Genomic DNA, 16,199 nt, shown 5'->3' with positions numbered 1-16,199 from the left:
GCGACATACACTCCTAACACAGGACGGGTTGTTTTAATTGACTGAGTTGATCGTTAAGCCATAGTGATGCGCGGATCGGCTCTGATAGCACCCGAATCAGCATATACGCATCAACCATCCAGCCGTTACAACATGACTGAGCTAGCAAAGCAGTTTTGTGTTGCTATGTGTGGTATTTATTCAGTTTTGGGAAATCACGATGTCTAGAAAGCATCAGTGGCTGCAGCTGACAGGGACAGCTAACGTTAACACTAGCAGCAAAGCTAACATCAGGATCGTCATCAGTTAAAAGCCTCCCGTTGTCGGATACGACATGAAACTACTCCAATTAGCTCAATCATGTTGTAACTAAGACATCCGCTGGAGAAAATATTTTTTTCACGGGCCACTTTGTGAGTTTAGTGAGTTATTACAGACACGGCTAACGGCTAACAGCTAACAGTTAGCCCAGCTAATCTACAATAACCATGTTATTAATTACACACAGAGAAAATACTAATGTTTGGTCAGTCATTGTGTTTATAGACTTTACAAACATCAGATTAGTCTAAACGGTGATATAGTGACGTGAAAAATGTGATATATACATATATATAGCTAAACTCAGCAAGGTAAACAACAAGGGGATTCCCATTTACACAGTGGTAAGAATGCTGGACCGGAAGTGTCGCACAAAAAAATGGAAGCTGGCTGCATTCTGTTTTGCCTCCGTGTTTCCGTGAAAAATAAGGTGGATATGACGGTACATTAAAATTACTCAACGTTGACTTTTGGTTTCACACAGGACACAAATATCAGTCTCCTGGGTGAAAGTCACTGTTTGTTTGTCCCTCCTGTCCACCCTGATCTCCTCCCTATACAGATTTTGTTGCTCTTTATAGTAGTTGTTATAGTTAGTTGAAAAGCCGAGTGCATCTCAAACAGAAGCTAAGGGGTGCTTTGTGCATTGGAATCAGATGCTAAGGGGTGTGACAAAATGTCATTATGTGACGACCTGCTAGTGAGACTAAGCGGATTTTCTTCATCAACTTGTTGGTATGATTTTCAACAGTGAACACAGTACCATATTTATCTGTTGGAAGGCTTCACACAGACAACTGCATAATATTTTATGTGGACATGATCCACAGATAGTGAATCCTGAGTGAGTTGAGCTTCAAGATCCCTAGAAGAGAAGAAAAGAGCCAGTGCTGCTCTACCAAAGGCCTTGGAGAGGGTAAATACAGCTAAATCTTCACATAAAAAAAGCCCTAAAGCAAATGCGAAAAGCCAAAGATACTATTGTAAAAGCTCAAAAGAAGATAAAAGTTGAAAAAGCATTTTTGTTGTTGAGATGGAGAAAAGGAAATGGCTTGTCTTACATGATAACTGAAAAAAAAACCCAGCACAGCAACGCAAACCTTTATGGGTACTCTGGAGGTTTTAACCAGTAGCAGCACTTTGGTTTCATGAGCAGGTCCTAGTTTTGTTTGTATCTCTGGCACGTGGACAAACATGGACGCAATGCACATTCATGGAGATAGAGCAGTCATCCACTGAACAGAAGATCACGGCTTCCATCCCGGGGTCCTCCAGTTTGCATGTTGAAATACTGAACCCTAAATAACTTGAGTGTGTGTGAATGTTCAAGCTGATGAGCAGGTGGCACCTTGTATGGTAGCCTTGGCTACCAGTGTGTGAATAGGTGAATGTTACATGTAGCATAAAAGAGCTTTGAGTGGTGGAAGACTAGAAAGGTCCTATAATATTGACAATATGCACTTTAGCAACAAAGAAGCGCTCCAACTTCAACATGATCTTATCCCTACTCGTCATGTTTTGGCGTTTGGGCAAAAGCTTTTGCCCAAACGTTGCATAAGTCAATTGATGTGACTAAAAAGGGGTTATGTTCGGGCAACAATCAATCAATCAATCATTTATTTGTCACATGGAATTATATAAGGTACAACTCCAGTGAAATGTGCTCCCATCAGTTCCTTTAACTTGTGCACTGTAATTAACTCTTTTATTTGCATCTTCTTACATTGTTTGCTGCTGCTTTATAGTTGTCCTTGCTTTCGGGGCGGTCCTGGTAATCCATGGTTTCGTGTTGTGGAATGAGTTACCTGTCCACGCATCTTGACCTCAACGGCCATATGGTCGCTCCACCCAAACACAGGCAGCAACTCTGCTCTGCAGCCACCCCTGAAGAGCATATAGCAGGGATCCACAGCAGGAACAGGACAGCATCTCACATCCCAATTGACACGCCAGTTCTTATTCACCACAAAGCACATGCTTCCTTTCTTTCTCTCTCCAGTAGTGATGTGACATTCGCGAACGAGCCGAGTCTTTGAACCGGCTCCTTGAAGTGAACGAGTGAACTGGCTCTTTAGAGTGAATGAGCCAGTTCCTAATTTCTTTGTTTTTTGCTTTAATTTACTCTGTATCCATTAATTTCAGATTATTTGATCCGGAACAAGTTGAGAGAGACTAGTTTGTGAGGGAGAAAGACTTACCCGGTCACTTGTTCACTTCAAAGAGCTGGTTCAAAGACTTGGCTCTTTCGCGCATGTCACATCATTAGTAGGAAGCTAACCCACTATCCACTGGCACTTGCTTGTATTGACAGGCTTGTTGTTTATAAAGGGCTTTGCTATGGCTACACCAAACTTTATATCTGCGGAGTCTATTCTGGGTCCACGTTACAATATCCAGATCACGTGATGCGATAAATCAGCAATGCGATTCGTCATTGAACCCACTAACATGCCCCCAACACACACACACACACACACACACACACACAACACACACACAGCAAAAAAAAACAAAACAAAACAAAAAAAACAACGGACGAACTGTATCTTCGAATCGGCTCTTCAAATTGAATGAGAGCCAAAGAACCGGCTCTCACAAGTGAACGAGAAATCCCATCACTACCCTCCAAAGTCCTCTGCTCTGCCAGAACAACATACAGAAAAAGAGCCACCTGGTTGAATGGCACTGTCCTGGATGCAGCCAAGTTTTGGTGAATCAAAGGTTATTACATTTCCTAATAGCCAGTTGGAAACTGATGCTAGCTGATGCTAGCTCAGCTGGTGCCCATTTTTCTCCATTTTTCCTTGATGTGTACCTTTGAAAACATCAACCTGGCTAGTAGAAGCTAGCTGGCTAGAAGACAGGAAGGAGAGTTTACAGACTGGTGAGTTGATTTTTTCATCCCATGAGTGTCTCAAAGCCACATGCCACCACTGTCCAAAGCCAACCACAAAAAGCACCACCAACACTTGCAAAATAGACATAAGAGCCTACATTTAGCCTCAAGAGAGGTAACTAGAAGAATCTGCACCTATATCATCATCAATGAAACTAGAAAAGAAAAAAGTTAGAATTAGGAAAAGATTGTGGTTGATGTTTGCCATGTCAGTCAAATCACATGACTAACAAGTGACCAACAACTCACGTGATTAACAATTGATGTGACAAAATATCTTAGTGGTGACTTTTGGTTTCACATGGGACTGGGCTCCTGGGTCAAAGTCCTGTGGTTGTTAGACCATCACCATCTGCCCCCCCTCCCATCTGCCCTAAGCAGACTTCCTACTCTTGAATCTACATCTGTTGCTCTGAATGTGAAACAATGACGTGAATGGGTTTAAATTGCAGTTGGTCGAAAGCCCAGTGTGTCTTATATAGACCCTAAAGGGTGCTGCTAAAGGATGCCCTCGGCATTATCATTATAGTGACGCCAGGGACACTGCCCAAGCATTTTTGACGCCTTGGCAGTGAGACCACCTGCCATTTTGGTGCATAGTTTTATAATTTATTGCATAGTGTGAACAACTAGCAGAGCTGGACAAAAAAAATACCTTCTACAGCAAACGTGAATGTAAACAATGCAGTGCATAAAATTACCTTTGAAAATGTTTTATGAGCAAGCAATTTCATTCAACATGTTTGTCAGGCCTCAAGGACACACACGGTGAGTTTTAGTGAGCAACAGTAAATGTAAACAGAACTGTTTGTTCCCAGGAAAACTCTTCAGGGCATCTTTAGAGGCAAAATCATAAAACTGGCAGGTTGAAAATGACAAAAACCTGATCAAGGAGCTCTGTATGCTGTCGCTGGGGTTGTTTGCTTGCGCTAACTCTAACACTGTCAGTCATATCTGATCAAACCACACCCACACAGTCCTGAAGAAGAAAATTCAGGGTTTTTTTTTGTTATTTTGTACAATACAATAATAGTAATAATTTAGTTAAATTATTCAAGATTTCAAAAAAGCTGTCAGAAACTTTATTCACAGACAGAGAGTGGCAGCATTTTTTTTTATCTAAATGCCACTTCTTAATACTATCTGCACCTCAGATGGAATTCCATTTGCCTTTATTGTACTGGTGTGGAGGCAGAAATCTCAGAGACATAAGGCTAACAGAACACTGGTGAACCAACCTTTTAACTTTGTGACACTCCCTTTCTCTCCCTCTCATTTTCCATCCAACTTAAGTGCCCTGCTCAGGATACAGGTGTACTCTGGGGGGAACAATGCGGGATCTGAGTGCGGCTAATGAAATATTCTCACTGCAGTCAATTCTACACTTAGTGCCTACTCACTTCATTATCCTGCGGGTGGCCAATTCTCACTGTGCCCCCAGGTCTGGCTTTAGCCAGCTGCCAACTCCTACTTACACCTCTCATGTGCAGGGTCGACATTTTCTACATATGTAACTGCCTGTTTCTATTTATACAAGGTGTTTATCTTTGCCAGCCTCCCAGCTTTATTCCTGCCTGCAATTAGTTGCCAGGTCTGAAATGGTTCACCTTCTAATTTTATGACTGCTTCTGGCAAGAGGAAAGGGGAGGAAAAAAAAGCACAACGTGTTCCATTTTAACATGACCTCTGAGTGAATAATGGGGTCCTTCCAATTGGCATTCTTACATGGCATACAATTTATATAAGCATAAGATTTAATATGGCTGAGCTCTCAGCAGGTCTCCTGGCAAACAGGAATGTGACACTTGTGGGCACAAAGTATTGGTTTAGCACACTGTAAATGTGGGTGGTATGTTTTCGCTAAGTATAAAAAGAGAAGGTGATGAGTCTTCAAACAAGCACAGGTGATAGATGTGGAAGTAAAAGGAAATAACAATCTGGATGATGTATCAGTCAGTCATTTGTTCTGAACATGGATACTTCCTGGTAAAAAAAAATAAACTTTTGGATGTTCCTTTCACTTAATCCTCAAATCTTGCACCATTAGACAGTATGTTGCATTGTTCTAAGTCTAACGGTACTATTTTTGTTCATTTGATATGGAAGTGTAACATACATTTATGCACAGGCACCAGATACACTATGTTTAGTGTTTGTAGTGAAATGCTAATTTGTGACACCTGTCCAAAGGTGTTGTGGTCGTAGTAATTATGACGGGGCAAAGGAGGAAGTCAGTTGACATTGTATAAAAAGCAACAAAGTCCATGTAGAGAGGATAGACTGAGTGGATGGGTCAAAAACAGGACTTTCACCCTGGAGACTGCTGTTGTGTCCCGTGTGAAACCAAGAGTGAACAGTAACTTTTTTAAAGTTACGCTACATACATTAGGTACTGTAGGTACGTAAGGTACCCTACATAAGTAACTGAAGTTACATAACGAACGTATATATATTAATACTGCATGGCCAAGATCTTTTTCTTAACCCAACCAAATTTTGGTGGCTATACCTAACGTGTGAAACAACCTTGGATATCCACCCCCCAGTGTACTGGTAGATGCAGTTTTCCCTGTCTGAGGCACTGTGATGGTAGTGATAGCAACTGATGGTTGAAATGGCCTGGTTGAATATTCCTACACTAACAACTGTCCTCTCTCAGAAGCCAAAGCTGAAGTGTGACATTGTTGTACCACTGCAAAATCTCTAACAGAGGAGGAATTAAGATTATTAAGACTGATTAGGCATGACCACAATTACCTACCTTTAACCAAGTAGTTGTAACTGCCTAAACCTAACCACACCTTAACCATAGAGGTGCCAGATTGGAAAACAGTTATGAGTAATTTTGTAACAGTATGGATTGTTTTGGGAAGTACTACAAATGTTGTCCTGCCTTTGAAGCCAACTGTACAATTTGCAATTTGTTCAAGGGTTTAGATGCTGTGAATGTGCTCAAACTGTATTGATGGGTTGTAATTTGTTAATGATGGGTGCTAATTTGTTGTTAAGTCAGTGTGGCACTATGTGAAGACTCTGCCTCTATTTGGAAGTAATTGCTACGTTTGATTTATATCTCTTGACCACAGACTGGTCCTTAGCCATGCAGAAACAGTTTTTAGCCAGGCTAACAGCATGGCTCTATGGATGATGTTGGTCTGTTGGACTAAGGTTACATAATCTAACACAAAGCACAGCTGAGGCTGATGGGAATGTCATTAGTTTTGCAGGCACTCATAAACCAATATATTGGACACACTTAAATTTTGACCTGATGAAGGGTATAAATGAAAAGTCAGAGGATGAAAGCCAATAGTTGGGGGGCCATGAATGTCAGTACTGTTGTGAACGTGACACCAATGACTGGGACTCAAATGCACACTCTAGAGATGGTAAGTTTAACAAAAATCTTTACTTGAAAAAACACACAAACGCACTCTCCATGGAGGAGAAAAAGTACAAAATAAAAGCTCTCACAAGGAGGATAAAACTACTAACAAAGAGCGCTCTCTTGGAGGATCAAACAGTTGTACTAAGGCTCGCAAACAAAACAAAGACTTGAAACAAAAACCTGGTAACATGCATGGATGGCTTGGATGGTAGACATTACTCTCCTGATCAACATAACAAGACAAACTGACACAAGACAAAGGGAGACAAGGACTATTTATACATGAGGTAGGGGGAACAAAGGTGAGACCAATCAGGGAGTGGGGAGACAATCACAGTGGCCAGTCAGGGTCTGAAACGAGAGAGAAAAGGTATGTACAAAATAAAACAGGAAGTGCAAGACGAGACTAGACATGAGTGACTTTAAATGACATGAAAGTCCTCAGGACAATGAAAGACTAAACATGAAACTAAACTAAGGCATGACATGATCAACATAAAACATAAACATGAATTAGAAAAGGATAACAGGAGCGTTGCTGGTGTCCCTCAAACCACCGGTGCTCATGGAAGGGTTAAAAATCCAGAAGGCATAAAAAGTCAAAGTCCAGGCACTCAGGTCGGTTTGGAAAAATTAAAAAGCCTTTATTTAATGGGCAAGAGTCATTAAAAACACCAACATGTGTCAGCTTGCGCCTTCCTCAGGGTATATGAAGACAAGGTTTATAAACATAAACATGAATTAACTTAACAGATTTTACATGACGTGACAAGTACCAAATTTCACTACAATACATAATTTAACATTTACAGTCAGCCTGGTGAGAAAAAGTCAGGATCATCAAAGGCTGTAGGATTTACTCTCTGGGGACCATGAATGTCCAAAATTTAACGGCATTCCATCCAATAGTGTAGGTATTTAAGTCCAGGCCAAAGTGGTCAACTGACTGACAGATTGACTGACTACATTAATATCCCAAGAACTAATAAAACATTGAAAAAAAATATCAAAAAACATTCTTAGAAAAATTGAATGCCAAACTCTTTTTTTAACTAGCTCACAAAGCAACATAGCCATCATGAGATCCTGCCAGTAGCAGGACAAAAACTGAGTAGGATTGGGGAAAAAATGTAACACCATGATTTTGTAGATATGTGATATCCACGCATCAGTTGATGTCTTTTTGATCCTCTGGAACATAAGCCGACCATTCATCTTCCATCAGTTAGCATATCTGGGTGGCAGGCCGTCGGCGTGCCACTCGCCGGTCTGCTGATCCTCTTGATTGACTTCGTGTTAGGACCTTAATTCCAGCCAACGCCACAGAGCTCCATTTCATGGGGATTAATTGTTGCTTGACATTCCAGGCAGAAGACTAAAGGCTCACAAGCTCAGAATATTCCGAGCAGGTTGCTTTAAATCCCTTTTGAGCGAGATGCTGACTTAAATTCAATTTGAAAAACTGATAAAAGGCCGAGATTGATGAAGGCTGGATGAAATTCACTTTCTTGCCACGAATTATAGGTATTAAGGCAGCTGAAGACTGCATTTATCAGTAATGTATTGGCTTTTAATATTATTTTAATGGATGAGTCTTTGGAGACGTCATATAAATACAGCAGTAGATATTGTTAAATTCAGGCTGGGGAGGGAGAAATCAGTACAGCGGATCTTTGGATCTTATCACCGCACCTGTTATGTGAACATCACTGAGCCTCTCAGAGGTGCTTTGGATAATAGAAGATTTAGCATTGTATAATTGATTTCAGCTACTTTGCTTGAACCATTTCATGTGGAGCCATGAAATGTTAAAACATTGTTTGACAGAAATAAACCCATCTTTGAAAAAGTTCCACAAAGCCAATTCCCACATCATTCTTCTCTTTCTCACCTCCTCCGTTGTTTTTTTCAGATTTACATTTTATTTGTTTGTTTCTTTCCCTGGAGTTTAAAGAAAGAAAAAAAAGGACTCATCTCTTAAGTGTGGAAGTGCGCAGAAAGCCCCGTGTTGGCGACAGCCTCCCGTTGGGTTTCTGACAGGGGACTCTGTCGCACACTGGGGATGTGCAACAGTTTACAGCCACTGGTATCATCTCCTGACAAGCCCCGCATTTTAAAATGAAGACCCAATCAGTTCTCATGGAGCCAGAGCTTACAGGTCATAAAGAGGTCTGATGCATTTCATTTCAGCCAAACATCATCGCTGCTGTTTGGCTTTTTACTTCAACAAAACATAACAAGCGTATATTCACATAAATGACAGTCATCATCTCTCTCTCCATTTAAAGTTGTGGTCGAAAGATACTTTTTAAATTTGAAGTTGTTGTGGATTTTGTTTAAAGGAGTAATTTGACATTTTGGGAGTTAAATTATCTACACCCCTCTCATTTCTGTTTGTTCAATATGAATCTGGAGCCGTGTAACTCATCATAGAGACTTAAAACAGAGAGAGGGCCAGACTGGCTCTGTCTGAATTTTAAAAATACACCTAAAAGCTCAGTAATTAACACTTTATAACTTGAGCTCATGTGCTGTACTGTTTCTTGGCCTGGTGCAGTGATTTCCAGGAGTCTTGTCATCACTTTGAGTTCCAAGACAACCAGCGTAGACTCCAGGCAGGTGAACTTTAGAGGTGTTGGTAGGTGTGTTTTTGAATTTTGGACAGAGCCATGCTGCTGTTCCCCTCTGTTTCCAGTCCATATGCTAAGCTAACTGTTTGCGCTCTATTAGAAGGCAAATAGGTAGGCTATATTTCCCACAGTGTCGACATGTTTGTATATCTTTATGTATATATCCCTGTCAGCGAATTAGATGTTGATCTAGACACATCATCCACCTTTCAAAACAAAACTGACACAATGAATTTTAATAGATGCAACACACAGTTACTGAAAGCTGATTTGATGTGGTTTTATTCAGCGACAGTGAGGATACAATATTGTCACTTTCTGAATAATAAAGGTGGTATAAAGTTGAAATGAATAAGATAAATAATTTCCTCGTTCTTCATTTAAAATTAGGACTGTCAGCATTAAATGTTAATGCATTAACCGCGATGCGATTAAGGTCTATACATAACACATTAATTGTTTTTAATCACACGCTGCTATTTTGTCCCTTTAACGCACCATATAGTCAAGCTGTCACAGCGGCTTTTTGAAAAATTTTGAAAATAAGACAGTTCAGTTGACACATCAAAAGTAATCTGCACCTGCAGTGAAAAACTATTAGTGTCTCTCAGAGCCGCCACTTCTGATGGTCAGTGTAGGAGACTATGCCAGCTTTACCCTCTGCTTCAGAGCGGGATGTAAGAATGCGTTGTTTAGTCTGCTTGTGGAAAGCAACCTGGTATCAACAGGAGGATCATCCTGCAGATGTGTGTTTCCCTGCATGAGTTTCTCCAGGAGTTGCAGTCTTGAAAGAGATAAGTCTGACACTGCAAACCTGACTGACTAATTTATTGACTGACTGGTCAGTGTCACTGTGAGCACCAGGTAAATATATCGTAAATGATTTCCTGTCAGTGACCTGCAAAAAACATATGCCATTTTATATTTTTTCCTGATTGGTTTTGTGGTGATCTGTAGTAAAACCCAGAGCATTGTATTTTCTTTTGGTGTTTAAAAACTAAACTGGGACTGAACTGTGAGGGGTTAGGAAAACGGATTCAGCGGACTGAACTCTAATCAAACTGATGTCAGCGGACAACCACATTGCCAAAGCCAGCAAGGCAGACGAATAAGTTAGCTAAACTTGCTATTGTTGCAGTGTAGCACTGATTTGAAAGGAAATGTATTTTATTCTCAAACAAGACATGATTAATCACAACTATTGAAATTCAGCAATTAATTGCAATTTTAAAAAATAATCGTTTGGCAGCTCAATTTACAATAAAACAGATACACCACTGAACAAAATGCCTCCAGCCACACCAACAACAACATGTACTAACACTAGCATATCTAGCCTTGTGTTGACTGATTTTGTCTGTACCTTTTTTTTGTCAGCCCACAAGCCACCTTTGAAATGGGTAGTCAGTTCATTTCCAAACTCCCCTTTTATAGAGATATTAACGTTATTTTTCTCATAATCATCATCTTTCAGAAAAACAGGCAGCTCAAAAAAGAACAGAGAACAAAAATTTAAAAGGATTTAAAAAAATCAGGGTGAGATATAATGTGTCACTGTGAATATCACAAGAAAATAAGGTAATTAAGCTGTGATCTCTTTGAAACAGTTTTGAGGTCAGGGCTATTCTCTGTTTTAATAGCAAGCAATGTGTTGTATTACAACAGATTTCATCCATTATTCTAAGGTGGAAAGTATTCATTATTTGCCACTGATGTTCATTCAGACTACTTATTCAGTACAGATCATTCAAATTCAATTACAGGTTAGCTACAGACAAGAATAACTCTGGTGCTATTTTATATTTTCCTTTTGTCAACAAATCATTGTCAACTAAATTTCACAATATATTAGTCTGTCTTTTAAATACTTTTTGACTTCACAACCTTGTCTGTGGCTCTCACTTCCAAGCTCATTAGTTCCTACTGAAGTGAAACAGCACACAAATATATGGTTTTGTTAAATAAAAGGCTCAGTAATTTCGTAAACCAGCTGGTCACTGTAGTTTTTAGAAAAAGTTACTAAAATACTGAATATTGCATTCATTGGGGACTTTTTCAGCGGTAGATTAATATATATATTTGGGGCCCTAGTGAGTATTTGGGGCAGCTGAACGTTGTGTGTTGGATTAAGTCAAAATAAATTAGTGTGTGTGTTCATGGGAATGAAGGAACACAACAATGTGACTCACTGATGTGTTCTAATGTACAAAGGAAGAAGATATATAAGCTTTTCATACACACAGTACTTGTTAGTAGATAAATTCATAGTTGGTTTTGGGTCTTCATTGTAATGCATCATTATCCTTATCTTTTAAAAGTTTAAAAGCCTTACAGTGACTCAAACCACATAAACCCTCCCTTTCCCGTTTGGCTTTTAATTTGAAATATCTGCAGGAAGTATTGAGCTTTTTTGACAATAGTTTAACATAATTTAACATTTAATTTAACAATATAGATAGTTTATTATTGTTTATTTGGAATAAGTATATAATTTGCTACAGACGCTGCTGACTATTTTACAAAAAAAAGAAAAAATAAACATGACAGATGCATGTGCCTTTTTCAATGGCATATATAGCAAATGGCGCTGGTTTTAATTTAATGAAAGTTCTTATTTGAACAGGACCATGTCATTGGTCCAACAGCCCATTGGTCCGACATCCCGTTGTTCCAATATGTGATTATACTAGGCTATACTGTATTTGTGTACCATACAGGATCAGCAAACACAGCAAAAGTAGGCTGCTGGTCAAGATACAAGTGTCATAGAGAGAAGAGAGTGAAACACCATAACCTCCTGTTATTAACTCTGGGGTCTGGGTTGTGTGGGGAGCTCTCCGCGGTGCTGAACGGCTCCCGGCGGGCGTATTTCTACCTTGATGGTGCGCCGCGACTGGCTCTGGGTCAGCTGGGAAAGGCTTGAGGCGAGGCAGGCTCACGGCTTATGTGTTTGTCACTTTCTTTTTCATTTTAACCCACACCATGATCTTTTCCTGACCCTAACCAAGTGGTTTTTGTGCCTAAACCTAACCAGACCTTAACCACAGGGCATCATGATGATTTCGGAACAACGGGACTTTGGAACAATGGGTTTAATATGGTCAGAACAATGGCATGTCAGACCAATGGGCAGACCCCATTTTAACAGGCATATTTCCAAAGTGGCAATCACTCATAAGGACCCATTCTCCATTCAATACATTGTTGGAGGGCCCACTCTGTATGGGCCACCCCAACTCATGGGCCCCAGTACAACCGCACTGCCTGCTCCGTCTATACTTACACCCCTGGTATGTCATGACTGTTGTTGTACAGACAGAATTAGTGGTGTAAAAATGAACATTATGATGAATTTACCATATGAGCTATTATAGTACAGAGGTATTGGGAGTTGTAGGGTTAAAGTATATTTATACATGTACTCAATTATCTATTTTTTTACGGTTAATGGTCAATTTCCTGGTATAAATTTCATGGGGAACATCTGCAGGAAATGTTGATTTGCATTGACAGTAACTTAGTAGTGAACAAAAGAATGACAAAGTCGAATAACTAAAGTAATTCATGAATGACATCAGCATTGCTGCTGAAAAAAGAAACTCAAAGCAGCAGATCATGACTGTAACATGATTGGTGGAATTAGTGAAATGTACATTGTGAGGAAATTATGAGCCATTACAGCACAATTCCACTGTACTGTTTTTTGTTCTGGCATTTAATTAAGTAATTAATTAATTAATTAACTGAGATTTTTTGTAATCTTCTTTTTCTCTATTTCAGGGAAAAATCTTTCACTCTATGTTCAGTCCCCAGTATCTGAACTATGCCAATCATGTACAATATCACTATTTTGAACCTATATTTGAAGCACTTCATAAACTTTCACTGTTCAAAATCTCCACAGTGAAGTATGTTCATACCAAGGACAGCCCATTTTATCACTGCACTTTTACTTTGGTGCTCAGAGTTCTCCTAGAGTGTTTTTCTTTAGAGAGCAGGCTGCCCTTTCTCCCTCTTAATCCACCCTATCTGTTTGTCACCCTATTTAAAGGCCGCTGTGACTGAGGGATTAAAAAGATTAGTCACTTTATACAAAGGTAATATTTGATGAAATTCTGCTCTCTAACACGGATCTCTACTTCACGAACCAAACATCTCAAGTAGCACTTAAAAATAAGTGAAAGAAACCTGCTGTTGTCTTGAATGTATCTTTGAAGAAGTACTATGCATATTTGCAGAGTCCTGCACCTGAGGTCTGTACCACGGAGCAGGATTTGGAGTAAGCAAGCGTACCTTCAGGGTCAACCCTGGGTTTTCAGTACTATGAAGCTGGTTCTCTTTTTACCAGGGTACATCACCATGGTAACTTATGGTGAACCCAGAGCATGTTGACATCAAAGTATCAGATCACAGTCTGTCAACACCCTGACCTCTGACCAGTCAGATCACTGAAGAAAAAAAGTATCCATGGACAAAAGTCTATTTTAAACTTCAAGGTTTCAAGGATCAGGCTTGTTTAGATGTTCCTGCAGGTCTTTTGCATTCAAACAGCGGTTTTGAGTTGTCTTCCTAACAATCCTACAAGCAGCTCTCTTGGAAAGTTTTCTTCTTGACCTCCACAGTTCCTGTTAACTGCCATTTCTTAATTACATTACAAACTGAGGAAACAGCTACCTGAAAACACTTTGCTGTCTTCTTATAGTCTTCTCCTGCTTTGTGGGCATCAATTATTTTAGTTTTCAGGGTGCTAGGCAACTGTTTAGAGGAGCCCATGGCTGCTGATCGATGGGACAAGGTTTCAGGAGTCCAAATATTTATAAAGCTTTGAAATTTGCATCACCTGGCCTTTCCTAATGATGATTGTGAGCAAACCAGAGCGCTAACAAGCTAGTCATGGTCTGAGACCCTGGTAAACATTGTCTTGGGGCTCCCAAACTTTTGCAGGGTCCTCCTTTCATTTTTTTCACTCTAAAATCGTACAAAACAAAAATAATACACTAATCTTGATTAAAATGGTGAAAGCATGTTTCATGTTTAACTTCAGGCCTTTTGGAGATCAGTTCATCTTCAGCTCATGTAACTATTCACAGTAAATGAAATTTTGACCAGGGGCGCCCAAACTTTTGCATGCGACTATATGTTGTAGGCCAACACACAATATATACATCTGTATCAGGAGGTGATGATGGTGTGTTGTCCTCACGCTCAGATACAGAACACACGTGCAATCACTCACTGACTCACTCTCGGGAAAGCATTGATGGTATACAAGAATGTAGGGCAGCAGTACGTTCACTATTGGATCCATGACTATGTGCAGTAACTGCTAATTAGGGCAGCGTATCCAGAGGCTGTATGTCACATTAGATATGTGCGCTCAAGATTCACAACCGATTGCTAAAAAGCAACATTTGCATCATAAAAAGATATTTGATAACTTTTCAATAACGGCAATCAGCAACTATTAACGCTGTGAGTAAAAGAGGGATTTGAAGATGGCCTTTTTTGCTAAACACATGCAAACACTCATCGTGCTTTAAGTGATATATGAATTTCCATTTGTAAGCGCTGAAGATCCAAGGCCAAGTGCTCACATTTGATAGCATAATGTTGTGGTGCTTTTCATTTGCAGCGTCTGCTTGCATCTGTTGCGAGAATGACACAGCGTGAGATGGAAATGTTTTCAGATGTTTACAAATTGAGATGTCTGGGAGTGAAAGTCTGACAGTCTAATCAGGAGGGATGTCTGGATGCAAAAGGAGGGAAAAAATAGAGAAGTTTGGCAAGAAGGACAGTCCTCAGAGGAACCATCATAATCTCTTTTTCTGCCTTCCCAACCTCTGAAAGAGATTCTATAAATATATGATGGGAGAGAGCAGGAGGAGGGAGGGAAAAAATCGAACATCTCTTCGCTCGGAAAGTCAGAAGTTGGAAATATTTGTAGCCTTAAAGGAGGGGAGAGTATGATGCATACAAGTAAGTTTATGTTCATTGCAACAGCAGCAATCTGCATTTCTTATCTCCTCATTATGAATAGGGACGAGTAGCACCTGGAGATTCTGGCTGCTGCTGCAGCTGCTGCTGGAAGCCTCATCCCACGCAGGAATCTCAAACCTTTCATTTCCCTCGGAGGTTCAGCCCCAGTCATTTTCGGGAATCAATTAGAGCTGGTGCCGGCACTGTCCCATGTGTTAAGGGGATTAGTCGGTCACTCGCTCAGCTGCATTCAGCTCCGCCTGTTCTTGCAGCTTTACATGCTGAAACAGGCTTACTTTACACACAGGCAATATGAGACAGATATAACAGATGGTAAGTAGAGATGGCTAAATTCAAGCCCACTCATCTTCTCTCCGCCATAAACCGAAATTCACAGACATTATGTCTTTCTGAAATGGAGACGAGCTTGGCTGTCTTTGCAGCAGAAGCGTGAACAAGCCTGTACCTGTTTTCAGCACGCTGCATTTTTTATTACGATAAATTTTTGGTGAAAAAGGATTAGAGGATTACAGAGCGGTGACACTTGTCTCCAAGACAGAAGGGGTCGGAAGTTCAGCACTACCCAGGAGTGTCGGGGCGGTAGAGCTCTTTCCAAAACTGAGGCTGTGATGCGGTGCCAGAGCAACTGGGTTGGCCAACAGCCTGCCAGAGTGAAGAGCGCGGTGCATGGCAGGAGATAAAGACACCCTGCTGCTGGTCGATAATAGGAGAGGATTGTGGACCGGACTGTGTCCGGACCTCCATACACACAGACACACTGGTCAACTAAAACACACACTGTCCACATGGTCAGGAGAGCAGTCAGTCTGCTTTGATTCTCTTTGACAAGAAAGCCAAAAGTAAGTTTCATAGTGAAAGCCTGTGTGTGTTATCAGGGCCAGACCCAGACATGTCGTTGCCCTTGGCAGGTTGAAATTTGGTCTCCTGAGTCTCCCCCCTTAGGATTTTAAATAGACTGAGATTTTTATTTTTAGTCTTTTAATCTTAA

This window comes from Epinephelus lanceolatus, chromosome 13, assembly GCF_041903045.1.
Source record: "Epinephelus lanceolatus isolate andai-2023 chromosome 13, ASM4190304v1, whole genome shotgun sequence".
In the NCBI taxonomy this organism is placed as follows: domain Eukaryota; kingdom Metazoa; phylum Chordata; class Actinopteri; order Perciformes; family Serranidae; genus Epinephelus; species Epinephelus lanceolatus.
This window is presented reverse-complemented; position numbering follows the sequence as displayed.